Here is a 13471-nt window from a genome sequence, read left to right as displayed (position 1 = left end):
GACCTCCGGAACGTCGCATCCGAGGGCAAGGTCACCACGTCGGTGCCAAAGTCATCGGTCACCGACGCATCTCTCGTGGCCGCTTCGCTACAAAGAATTAAGGACAAGGTTCTTTCCTCGTCGACGCCAACGCCATCGACGCAGAAGGCGGCAGATGTCCCGGACAAGCCGGCAAGCAAGCTCCTCTTCCTTCTGCCTCCTAAGGTGGTGCCAAAGGCTTTTTCCTCTAAATCGACGCCAAAGAAGTCGGATTCTTCTACGGTGGGAACGTCTTCAGGTCAAGGGATCGACCCCGAAGAGGATTCGGAGTGTTTTATAGATGCGGACACGGGGAAGTTGACGCTTTACAAAAGAAAGATCACTTCGCAGCCGGTGGAATCCTACGTCATTCCTCTGAAGAAGAAGAAGTTTCCACAGGACGCCCCTGTCCTCATGGAACCTATTCTACCTCCTCAGGGAAGGAGCCCAACACCGTCTCCAGACCACTCTGACAGTGGGGACTATGGGGAAGATGAACAATACACGTTCCCAGTAAATGAACCTGATTCACAGCCAGATTCTTACTATGGCATTGGGGACCAGGGCAACCAAGACGTGGGGCAAGAGCCACAGTCCTTCGGTACACGTGCATCCCCTACGGAGGATTCTGCAGGTTTTCACGCACTAATGGAGAGGGCAGCTGCCAATCATGATGTGGACATGCATGCTGACCCAGTTGAGGAAGACTTTCTATTCGACACTTTTGCAGTGTCGGAAAGAAATGTAAAGACACTGCCTATGCTCAAAGGGGTCCTCAAGCACGCTGCGGACATCTTTAAAGAGCCTACCAGGGCGAGGGTGGTCAACCAACGTATTGAAAAAAAGTACAGACCAGCGCCTGCAGACCCTGCATACATTCGTGGACAGTTGCCGCTTGACTCCTTGGTGGTAGCAAACGCACGCAAGAGGGCCAACTCCCAAACAACGGGTGAAGCTCCTCCCCCGGATAAGGAGTCCAAGGTGCTAGAGGCAGGAGGTAAAAGAGTGGCTGCACAGGCTGCCACCTTCTGGCGTATTGCTAATACACAGGCACTACTGGCACGTTATGATCGTTCACATTACGACACACTAGAGCAGATTGTAGAACACCTGCCTCAGCAGTTTCAAGAGGGCACCAAAATGCTTATACAAGAGGGACAACTGATCTCCAACGCGGCCATTAAGTGCGCACTTGATGTCGCGGACACAGCTGCTAGGGCAGTTAACACCAGTGTCATGCTCAGAAGACAGGCTTGGCTCCGCATATCGGGGTTCAAACCTGACATTCAAACAACCATACTTAATCAACCAGTCAATCCGGATAGACTGTTTGGTCCAGATGTTGACACCACCCTGGAAAAGATTAAAAAGGACACTGAAACTGCTAAATCGATGGGGGCCCTACAATCTCAGCAGTTTCGGGGCAATACTTTTCGTCGCTCAGGTGCCCGTGGAGTCACCAGAGGACAGATGGGTCAACAGTCGCAGTTCCCTAGAGGTGGAGCACAGTCCTCGTACCCCAAACAAAACAAGAGGGGCTACAGGGGAAACAGCAACAAAGGACGTGGCAAAGGAGGCAACAACTCACGCTCCTCTGCCCCAAGCAACCAGTGACTCTCTGTCACTGCCCCCCGACCATTTAACACCTGTCGGGGGGAGAATACAGCAGTTCCTGCCCGTCTGGACCAACATCACCACAGACAGGTGGGTGCGACAGCTTATCCAGTACGGTTATTGTCTAGAGTTAAAGTCCACTCCACCCAACATTCCACCAAGGCAAAGACCTATGTCCGCAGAGCACTTGCACTTATTGCAGCAAGAAGTGTTGGTAATGCTGCAAAAAGGGGCAATCGAGCTCGTGCCGGTGGGGGAAGAAGGCACAGGGGTTTATTCCCTGTACTTCCTCATTCCAAAGAAGGATGGATCTCTGCGGCCAATTCTGGATCTCCGTCCCCTCAATCTGTACATACTGTCAGAGCATTTCCACATGCTTACACTGCAACAGATTCTTCCTATGTTAAACAAAGGAGACTTCTTAGCAACCTTAGATCTCAAGGATGCTTATTTCCACATTCCGTTACATCCGTCCCACAGGAAGTACCTCAGGTTCACTATCCAGGGCACGCATTATCAGTTCAAAGTCCTACCCTTCGGAGTCACAACTGCCCCGAGGGTCTTTACCAAGTGTCTGGCGACTGTAGCAGCGCACCTCAGGAGGCAGAACATCCATGTCTACCCCTACCTCGACGACTGGCTCGTTCAAGCCAGATCGGAACAGCAGTGCGCCGCGGACATGTCGACTACCATTCACCTCCTTCACGACCTGGGTTTCTCGTTGAATTACCCGAAGTCACACCTTCAGCCGGCTCACGTCCGGCAGTTTCTGGGAGCGACAATAAATACCCTGACGGCCTCGGCACAACCGAACCAGGTCAGGATAGACGGCATACAGACTTTAATCCAGAAGTTCAGACCGGGACACTCACTTCCAGCAAGAGTGTTCATGCAGTTGATAGGCATGATGGCCTCCTGCATCTTCATAGTCCCTCACGCACGGTTGCATATGCGCCCGCTCCAGGAGTGCTTAGCAAATCAGTGGACACAGGCTCAGGGACAATTAACAGACCTAGTGTTGGTTACCAGTCGGGCATACAACTCTCTGCATTGGTGGACTCCACACAACCTTTGCAAGGGCCGACTGTTCCAGGAGCCAGTGCCACAGGTTATCCTGACAACGGACGCATCTCTCCAGGGATGGGGAGCACACCTGCTAACTTACACAGTGCAGGGACTATGGACGACGCAGCAACAGAAGATGCACATCAACTATCTGGAACTGATGGCGATCTTCATGGCGCTCAAGTCCTTCATTGTACATCTGTGCAACAAGGTGGTGTTAGTCCGGACGGACAACATGACCGCGATGTACTACATCCAAAAACAGGGGGGCACCCACTCACCACAGCTGTCTCACCTGGCTCAGAGCATGTGGAAGTGGGCCATTCAGAGGAACATCTTCCTCATGGCAGAACACCTCCCGGGGAAGGACAATCAGATGGCGGATCTGCTCAGCAGATACAGTCATCAAATGCACGAGTGGGAGATACATCCATCGGTACTCCAGCCGTACTTCCAAAGGTGGGGGCGTCCAGACATAGACCTGTTCGCCACAAGGGAGAACGCAAAATGCCAAAGCTTCGCCGCCAGGTTCCCACACCCCCAATCGCAGGGCAATGCGATATGGATGAACTGGTCAGGCAAATTTGCTTACGCTTTTCCCCCGACACCCCTGATACCACTGGTGGCGAGGAAACTACGGCAACACTCCATGACACTCATCCTAGTTGCTCCAACGTGGGCGCGCCAGGCATGGTACACCACGTTCCTCGAGCTCTCAGTGGTCCCGCATCAAAGACTGCGCCTCACGCCCAGACTTCTGACGCAGAACCATGGAGAAATTCAGCATCCAGATCCGCAACAGCTCAACCTAGCGATCTGGCTCCTGAAGTCTTAGAGTTTGGATACCTGAACCTACCTCCTGAATGCATGAACATCATCAAGGAGGCAAGGAAGCCGTCAACCAGAGCATGCTATGCCGCAAAATGGAAGCGTTTTGTCATTTACTGTGCAAACAATGACATAAACCCGCTAGATGCATCTATCCCTAACATCATTAAGTCCAAACTAGCGTACACTTCTATTCGGATACATCTATCCGCCATCGCAGCTTACCTTCAAAATAGGCAGCATCTCTCAGTCTTCAGGGTGCCAGCCATTAAAGCGTTTCTTGAAGGACTGAAACGAGTCATTCCCCCAAGAACACCGCCAGCTCCCGTGTGGAACCTCAATGTGGTCCTCACCAGGCTGATGGGACCACCGTTTGAGCCAATGCACTCGTGCGAACTGCAATTCCTAACGTGGAAAGTTGCTTTCCTAATTGCCATTACGTCACTAAGACGCGTAAGTGAGTTGCAAGCACTCACGATACAGGAGCCTTTCATCCAGATTCATCCAAATAGGGTGGTACTACGTACTAACCCCAAATTCCTTCCAAAGGTGGTGTCACATTTTCATCTCAACCAAACTATCGATTTGCCTGCATTCTTCCAAAACCCACAAACAGTGGCGGAAAGGATGCTCCATACCTTGGACGTACGGAGGGCATTGATGTACTACATAGACAGGACACAACACTTTAGGAAGACAAAACAACTCTTTGTTGCCTTCTCACCACAACACAAAGGCAACCCAATTTCCAAAGCAGGAATAGCCAGATGGATTGTTAAGTGCATCCAAATCTGTTATCATAAAGCCAAGCGCACTTTAACAATACCCCCAAAGGCACACTCCACACGCAAGTTGGGGGCATCCATGGCTTTCCTGGGAAACATTCCTCTAGAGGATATTTGCAGAGCAGCCACGTGGGTTACACCACATACCTTTACAAAACACTACTGTGTTGATGTACATTCCAAACAGCAAGCGGCTGTAGGGCAGGCTGTTCTCAAGACACTTTTTCAGGTTTCTGCAGCTGGCACGGGCAACCGCCACTGATGGAGGGACTGCTATGTATTCTATGCAAAGATATGAATTTAGCAGCCCACATGCCTCGAACTGAATATGCTACTTACCAGTATGCATCTGTTCTTGGCATGTAGGGCTGCTAACATTCATATCGCCCACCCTCCTCCCCGGTGCCTGTCGCAGCTGCAGATATACTATTGTATTCAATCATTAGCATGGACATCCTTTACACTTGCCACTCCATCCTCTGCCACAATGGCTAAAAACAATCTGGGGATGGAGCCGATGCCCATGCGCACTGTAGTCCAGGGGAGGAGCCACCCATCTCAGGATACTTCGAAGACTCTTCCAGGACAACAATGTGCGATCATCCGGACCCAACACTAGGTGGCGATCTAATGCAAAGATATGAATGTTAGCAGCCCTACATGCCAAGAACAGATGCATACTGGTAAGTAGCATATTCAGTTCCAGATACGTGAGAGATGGATTAGGATTATGCATCAAGCGTGGTATATGGATCTCAAGATCTGGTCTTGGATGTGTGCCATACACGTGCCCTCGATAAAGGGTTCCTAGTTATCAACCATGTGACAAAAATCAAGTCCAAGTTTAAGTACAACAAGCAACCTTGTAAGGTAGCAGAAATTCCATTGTGTATTATTGCCATGATTCAAATTAGTTCTCATTAGGAACTAAAGCGCCAAAAAGCCTCTGTTTTGAAGAACCTGGGTATCTTTGTGTTAAAAATGATTGAAAAGGGCTATTTTGTTGGTTGGGATTAGGTTGGAGAGGTGGTGGGATCAGCCGTTGGCAGTATTAGTAGTAACATCTTTTGTTATAATGTGTCATGTTCCTTTACCTTGCGCAAATGTGCGGACAGTTTGGATAATATGGTGTTAGTAGCAGAATATGCTCCAGCAGCATTTTACCATTTGTGTGAAGAGGAACTTATGAATGCAAAACTACAAAAAGGACAAAGCATTTCAGTATTGCTGACTTCATCTTGACATACTACATACAGAAGGATGTCCCGCGCGGTCTATTCGACAGCCACATCCTTCGCAACACGACGGAAAGATTGGATGTTGCTATTGATCCCAAACGTAGCTTGCCTCTTTGATCAAGGAAGGGTCTGATTCATGTTTATTTCGTTATTGGAACCAGTATCCTGAAATTGCCATCTCCAATGAAAGTGTTAAATTATCTTCTGGTATCGCGTCCAGCAGTTTTGGCTGCTAGGAATGACTAGTGTTGTCACCAGCCATGGTTGGAATCCACATTAATGCCACTGGCTTAAGCTGCTATGCTGTCACTTGCTAGCTCAGCATTGGTGTGATGAGGCTACCTTGCAAACACAGTTGCAAATGTGTGACACCTCTGATGTCAATGGTTGTGTCTGATCAATGCATGTATATCCTATTTTTTGTGTTGTCCCATACTGTTTCCAGAATTGAAAATGCAAGATGTATACATACACACACAAACACACACACCGAAATGGAGCCATGGAAATGTGCACCTGGCCGCCGAGGTCGCCTCACTCATTTTCAGTGCCATATGCCTATGTCGAAGATCGCAAAGCTTGATAGTGTTGACAGAGGACAGTAATAAACAGAAGAATTTCATACAATTGCCTGCATTTTGTCTCATATTTTATTCATATTGTAAAAAGGAGTGTGGCTTCTAAAGATGAAAATGAATTTATATGTACATATACTTGTTTATTCTTGCTAAACATTGCAAAAAGGCTTTGCGTTTGCAGCATTCGCTCTTCAGCGGAAAGCACTCAAATGTAAATGTAGTATACTTGTACCAGGGTTAGGAGGTAATGAGCATTGTAAAGATGCAAAGTGACTACTTAAAAGGCTCTTAGAACGCCTGTTGGTACTATTCAGCCTTCAATATCTTATTTTCATATTGGGATAGTATGATGGAAACACCTATTGATGTTCATAATATAGAAGTGGCACAAACATTTACATTTTTGACTAACCGCTGTATGGTAGACAGAGCATATTAAACTAGAACTGTTCAAAATGGGAAAAAGTTTTCTTTTCCGGGCAATTTCTGAATAAATGTCATGCCTTAGGTGCCTGCTTCATACATACAGGATGGTGAAGTGGACGTCTGGTGCTAAAGGTAGCCTGCTTTAATGGGAAACAGTTGTTACAACCCATGCTTTTACAACGCAAATGGCTTGTTCCAGGGGGAATTAGGTGTTGGATTTAACTCCAACATCTTCCCTACTTTTGTACACACTGGAGTTGGAATAGTAAATTATACTATTCCAACATCCAGCACACCCCGACAGCAATTCGGGGTACAAATTTGCGTTGTAACGGCATGCGGGGTAAAAGCATACGTTATACCTTCATATAACTTACTTTAATTGACTCAAGGCGCCTACCTGCTCTCGCAGCCTCGCTCCCCTTCAGCCACTGATTGAATTTAACCCAGCCTGATCTGTATCACTTCTAGACAGAACATTATTTAAAGGAGGGAAAGCATGGCCAATGTGGACAATGGTGAATGAATGGTATCCTCCCTCTTGTGCTGCCGAGTGGACACGTAAACAGCATTTTAGATGTAACTAAGGTTATACTTGTCTCTTGTAGCATAGATTCTTAGAAGAAAATCTCAAATCTGATCTTGCGGACCAATATACGGATTGTTGTCAAATGTAACCAACGTTGTATGGAGACTGATCAGGATAACAATGCAGACTCTGTTGATATAGCAGAGACTCTTAGTGATCATGATGACGACTCTGAATGGAATCAATTTATAGTCTCGAAAGATGAGAGTCCAGAGTCGGTTGTAGGAAAGTGGCTCTATATATACTGGACCAAAGTAAGGTGCAGTGTTTATAGAGTCCCCAGAGGTTTGGCAGAGGCTAAAGTTAGATATAACCTTACTCTCTAAAGTGGTAGCTTGGTCGAGCAGTAAGGCAGTATCAGAGGACAGTGTAAAGCATTTGTTGTACACACTCAGTCAGCAAATGGTCTCACACACTCAAGAACTGAACTCTAGGCCAATTGTTTTGTATCAAAAGATATAGTTGTTTTATTTTAGTACCAACAAGCTATCAAAATATACTTTCTCAGAATGAGTTACTTTAGTTAAATACTTTTCAAATAGGCATTAGACTCTTTGAATACAATAGTTACGGTTTGTTGCAATAGGCAACCCAATTTCAAACACAATGCAACATTGAGCTCAATGGGAATTTCTACTTAAATGCAGTTAGTTACCTTTTAGATGTTTATGTTACTTTTGTAATCCAGGGCTGGACTCCTAGATTCAGCACTGGGACATCTATCTAAAACAGGCAAGTAATTACGTTTTTATCGTTGGCACGGTTTTTAAAGAATATTTGTAAGTTTCAAAAATCGACACTTAAAAACTTTTGCAGCAAAAAGCAGGTAATGATATCTTATGGAAGGAAATTCAAGTTACTGGTAAGTACGGTTAGAATTACTTTTCAGGGTCAGTACTGGGCTCAAAGATGCAGCACTGAGGTCTCTCCTGATAACAGGTGAGTAAATCGGAATTCGTAGTTCGGCTGATTTTAGATGAATATTTTAAAGTTCCAAAACTCCACACTTAGAAGAATTTCTAAGTGAAACCAGTCAGTGTTAGCCTATGGAAGAAAAGTAAGTTACCGGCTTTTAGGCAAGTACTCGACTGATAGAGTTAAGGTTCTGGACATAGACTCAGGGGTCTCCCAGGGTCAGGTAGGTACAGTTGGTACACCCTCAGTGGCACAGGGGCAGCCGGATGCCTAGGTAGTTAGGCCCAATGTTATCCAATGAGAGGCAGGGGGCCTTTGGTTGGTGGCTGCTGGCTAGCAGGCCACGCGGCTGTGGGAGCTGGGCTCCTGGTCACTCGCTCAGGGCAAATGGGGAAGTAGGATAGGACAAAGGTTGCACTGCCAGGTTCACTCGAGCGGCTGGGTGCAGGATGCTTTTGAGCCGTCGGGCGCTCAATGTTATTCAGTGGAGCGCTTGAAAAGGGAACAAATGTTGCAGGCTCTGGGACGAAGGATCTTCTGGAGCGACCAACACTTTGAGGGGTAAGTTGGGATCTTGGGGGTAGGTAGGCACCCCAGAGTTGGGCACAAGGGGCCGGGAGGTGCCTGGTGCAGGGGTGTATTTTGGTGTCGGGAAATCTTACCCTCTGCTGGTCGCGTTTGGGGGGGTCCCTGGTTCTGAGGGTGCAGGCGTCGTCTGGATAGTCGAGGAGGGTCCTTGGGCACTGGATTCCAGGTCAGAATTGCCGGGGGGACGTCCTCAGGGTCTTTGTCCACTCGGGCACAGGCCGGGCTCGGCGGGTACAGAGTGGGCTGGATTTATGGTTCCTGGCTGGCACCAGGTGTATTGTTGTTTAAGCAGAACCACTGCTCATGGGAGTCCCAGTCTCTAAGAGGGTCAAGGCAGGCAGGTCCTCCGGGTTTCTCGAGGTTGCTGTCCGCAGGAGTCGCCGGGAACTAGCAGGAGCAGGTTCAAGGATCAACTGGCCTGTAGGGCTGGGGCCAAGTCAGTTGGTGTTGTCCTCTTGTTAGCAGCTGCACAACAGGTCTTCTTCTTCTTCTTGGTCTTCTTTCATGTTTCGAAATCGGGATCTCAGGAAAGAAGGTTCAGGGTGCCCCTAAATACTAAATTTAGGGGCTTTACAGGTAGGGTGAGGGCAGGGACCAATAGGTCCCTGTACTGGGGTGGGTACACCCCCTAACCTGCTCCTCTCCTGTGGGAGGGGGGCAGGAGCCCAGCTGTGAGTGGGCAGGCAGTGGTAGCCCGGAGTCATGCTTCACCTCGCCTCTCCCACCTGGGTTTCCCGCCAAGAGTGGGGGTCAGAACTGGTGGGGGCCAGTTGCTGAGTAGCAAGTGGCCTGGAGAAGCTCACAGAGGCGGCATGCCTTTGAAGCTTCCCCCTGCCCATCCTGGGGGAGGAGACCTAACACCTCGCCCAGGATGTGCATTGTTGCAGTTCCAGGAGAGCGGGGGCTCTCCACCCAGGGGTCCAGCAACATGTCTGTTGTGTGGCAGCCTAGGCAGCCTCTCAGACAAGAGGTGGATTGTAGGTTAGGTTTCAGGGGGCATCTCTAAGATGCCCTCTGTAGTGCATTTTACATTAAATCCCACACTGGCATCAGTGTGGGTTTAATATGCTGAGAAGTTTTATATCATTCTTGTCAGTCTTCAGTGTAGCCATTATGGTGCTGTGGAGTTCGTGATGACAACCTCCCAGCCCCATATACTCTTAATGGCATCACTGCACTTACAGTGCCAGGAATGGCCCAGGGTACTGTATGGGGCACAGGGCTCATGCACCTGTCCCCACACCACTGGCATAGGGCACCCAGCTAGAGGGGTGCTGATGTATGCCAGGGCAGTGGGTTTGTGGGCATGGCACACAGGGATGTGTGCCATGTCGACTCTTAGTTTAGTTCTGCACCAGGGCGCTCAGCCTGCAAAGGCGTGTGTGGGTGTCAGGGTTCAGGGCCCCTAAGGGTGGCACAATAAGTGCTGCAGCCCTTAGGGGTCTTCTCTAGTCCCAATGCCCTGGGTACCTATGGTACCATTTACCAGGGGCTGACATGTGGCCAGAGATGCCAATTGGGTTTTAGCTTCAATACAGCTTTAGGGAAGGAACACAGACCCTGGGCACCTGATTGGCAGGAGCTCAGGGCACACTCAGTCAAAGCACATCAGCAGTTCAGCAAAAAGTGGGGGCATACCATGCAAGAAAGATGGCACCTTCTCACATCGATATACAGACATTCACAACCAGTTGACCTAGGCAGGTTTCATGCTTTAATTGGAAAAGATACTGAGGGAGAATTGCCAAGGAAGAGCAAGAAAAAGAAATGTGCCTCTGGTGATGGAGAGGGACCAGTTAATACAGAAGGTTCAGTCTTCGACTGTGCACGGTAAAATATCATCCACTAAGATGTCACGACAAGCAAGAGTCCCCCCTGATGGAACTAGATTACAATTAGTAGTGTGGCTCACTGGTTAGAGGCGGCAGACCCGCGAGCAGAGGACGGCCCGGGACCAGGGTTCGATTCCCGGCGCGGCAGGTTTCTGGACCAGGGTCAGCGGACTCGATAATTCTCTCGCCTCGGTGCCCACTCTGATCAGCGATCACACTCGGCAACTCTGGGCATTAGCTTGCCTCATCTTCACTAACGGCCCCACCAGACCGCCGGGGATGCCTGGTCTCACCCTGGAGATACCCATTAAGGGACCATCTCTCAGGGAAGCCAGGAAGGGTTTCGCAGCGGTCGAAGCGCCTTGGGACCCTACGGGTAAGTAGTGCGCTATATGAATGCCAATACATACAGACATACTTACATACATACAATTTATGTCTGCCTTCTTGAACTTTACAAAAGTACAGAAAGTATGGCCAATGGAGTTCCGATGACCTTTGGGTGAAGAGCGTCATTGAAGCTTGAACAGAGGAAGCTGTTAAGAATCAATCAATCAATCAGAGACATTTATAGAGCGCACTACTTACCCGGAGGGTCTCGAGGCGCTTGGGAGGGGGGGGGGGGCGGTGCTGCTACTACTGCTCGAACAGCCAGGTCTTGAGCTTCTTCCTGAAGGAGAGGTGGTCTTGGGTCAGGCGCAGGTCAGGAGGGAGGGAGTTCCAGGTCTTGGCGGCCAGGTAGGAGAAGGACCTTCCTCCTGTTGTCGTTCTTCGGATGCGGGGGACGGCGGCGAGGGCGTGACTGGCTGATCGGATCCGCTGGAGTCTCTTCTGGAGCTTGGCGGTGGTTCCGGCGTAGAGGGTGTTGCCGTAGTCCAGTCGGCTGGTGACGAGGGCCTGGGTGACAGTCTTCCTGGTCTCGGTGGGGATCCACCGGAAGATCTTCCGTAGCATGCGCAGGATGCTGAAGCACGACGAGGAGACGGCGTTGAATAAGAAGCTCTGTCCCCTCCGCTTCCTTGATAACTGCCTCGACGCATGACAAGAGGGCCGAGAGCAGATGGTCCAGCTGAGGATTTGGTTAAAGCGGGAGTAACCATTCCTGGGCTGTCACTAGTGGGTGCCACCAAAGGGAACTGACCCTTCATCAGCTACAATTTCAATATTGCATACAAGTCCTCTCTGGAGATGTGTCAGGAGCCTGGGAATTGAAGGCAATGGGGAAAAGAAATAAAAGTGAGTAGATTAATGATCAAGACCCCTTCTGAAGGAAATAAGACATAGAGAGGTAACGTGTTAACTGATCCGCAAAGATATCAACCACTGAATAGCCATAACTGTCGAAGAAGGTGGCAAAAGAGAATCCGACCAAGCAAAAGTCCTGTTGACATGTATTGTATTGTAATTGCATTTATATAGCGCTTACTGACGAGGCGTCAAATCACTTTTTCGGCGAGTAGAACGCTACTCTGGAATCCATAAAGCATTAGTGGTGAATTAGTATAGTGAAAATATGAAATTCATTTGAGTGGTGAATATGTTAGTCAGTTATTTGGATCGAGAAGGATAGTGGAGCGATAGAAAAGTGATAAAGGTTTGCCTTTATATAGCGCTTGCTACACTTGATGGGGTTTTTGTGTGCGGGACAACGTAGTTTAGGTGGCCTCCTTGTATTGTTCATCCCTTGAACGTAGGCATCTGAGATGGGCATGAAAGGAGCGTCACAATGAGACAAAAGCTACTCTCAAAGTTACCACTCCACCAATAGGGCTGATGCCGAAGTATCACCATATCACCCACTGGTCTAATTTTCTACATCTGCTTCAACAGTTGGTCCCTCGGTTGGCAGCTTCCATATAAAGTAGGATCACGGCCCTTCAGAATCAGACACCCTCTGAATTCCAAATGTTTGGATGGCGGATACTGGGACTTCAGGGGATAAGGAGGGGGCCACCGGGTAAATGTTAAAATTCAGTCTCCTCCTTTGCACAGAAGGACACAACCTGTAATGCAACATTCCTGCAGGTGGTCCATCGATCTGGTGAATACCTGGGTGGGGAGAGGGTAACTCAAATGGTAATACCTTGAAAGGACAGCGTTTGCCTCCTTTGTAGCCCCTGAGTGTAAGGACTCTTGAAGCCACTGATCAGCGGGTCACAAAGGTATGTGATATATTATTACATCTCAATTCGTCATTCAAGGGTAATAACTTCCAATACACTTGCGCTTTGAGCCCTGCGGAGTTCACAGATCCTCCTCAAGTGTAATATTAGTTGAGATCAACACACATCATTACCTGTTATGCCACACAATATACATCCCCTAACATTTGCGATAAGAGATTGCCACACCCACTTGTGCCAAAGCCGACACTCGCTCTATTAGAGCTAACCTTCTGACAGAACTTTCAGGCCGCCTGATAGCCAAAAGGTAGGGAGCGGGCAGCAGCATTGACTGCCAATTCTTTCAATTTCCGACACCCAGATCTGGCAATTTGATGGTAGGGCCATGGCCTTGCGACTACTATCTGAAAAAATACTGTCTCCCATTGTCTGAGGACCTAGTACGGCTCCTAAAAAGGCTGGACATATGTCTGTTTTTTTAAGGCATGATGTACTATCTCATTCGGTCAGCACACAAACTATTTTTAGATGAGAGAGCACGTGTAGGAGTCATGTTGCCTGCTGTCTGTCTGCTCCAACATCTGTGGTAGTTATGTCTGTAGGTTGCCACCACTGCTTTTCAGTAGCCAAATTTCTCAACCCATCAAAAATTGGCCTTGGTCTCTACAAGCAGTCCTCAATCTTGTAATGATGTTAGATTGGAAACAATTTACTTCTAACTGCAGAAAATGTAATGTGTAGGTTGCCGCTTGTAATAATATACTGAAGGCCGAATAAGACCTCTTGATATAGACTCTGCACTTAAAGGCGTTATAGAGGAGTGACAGGTAGTAGACAATGGGTTACCTACCTTTAGGCTGTCTACACCTTTA

At 48.5% G+C, this 13471-nt stretch overlaps 1 protein-coding gene across 1 annotated transcript in view; it reads left to right on the top strand.

The window, feature by feature from the left end:
- Positions 1-6175, top strand: part of TMEM39A (transmembrane protein 39A) — a 266042-nt gene extending 259867 nt beyond the window's left edge. Inside the window, exon 10 of the mRNA XM_086935575.1 lies at positions 5011-6175. The gene's annotated coding sequence lies outside the window, so the exon portion shown is untranslated. The remainder of the gene's footprint in view (positions 1-5010) is intronic.
- Positions 6176-13471: the final 7296 nt, after the last annotated feature.

The sequence above is a fragment of the Lissotriton vulgaris genome, chromosome 8, assembly GCF_964263255.1.
Source record: "Lissotriton vulgaris chromosome 8, aLisVul1.2, whole genome shotgun sequence".
Taxonomy (NCBI): Eukaryota; Metazoa; Chordata; class Amphibia; order Caudata; family Salamandridae; genus Lissotriton; species Lissotriton vulgaris.
The sequence above is the reverse complement of the archived record's forward strand: the minus strand, read 5'-3'. Positions and strand labels throughout refer to the sequence as shown.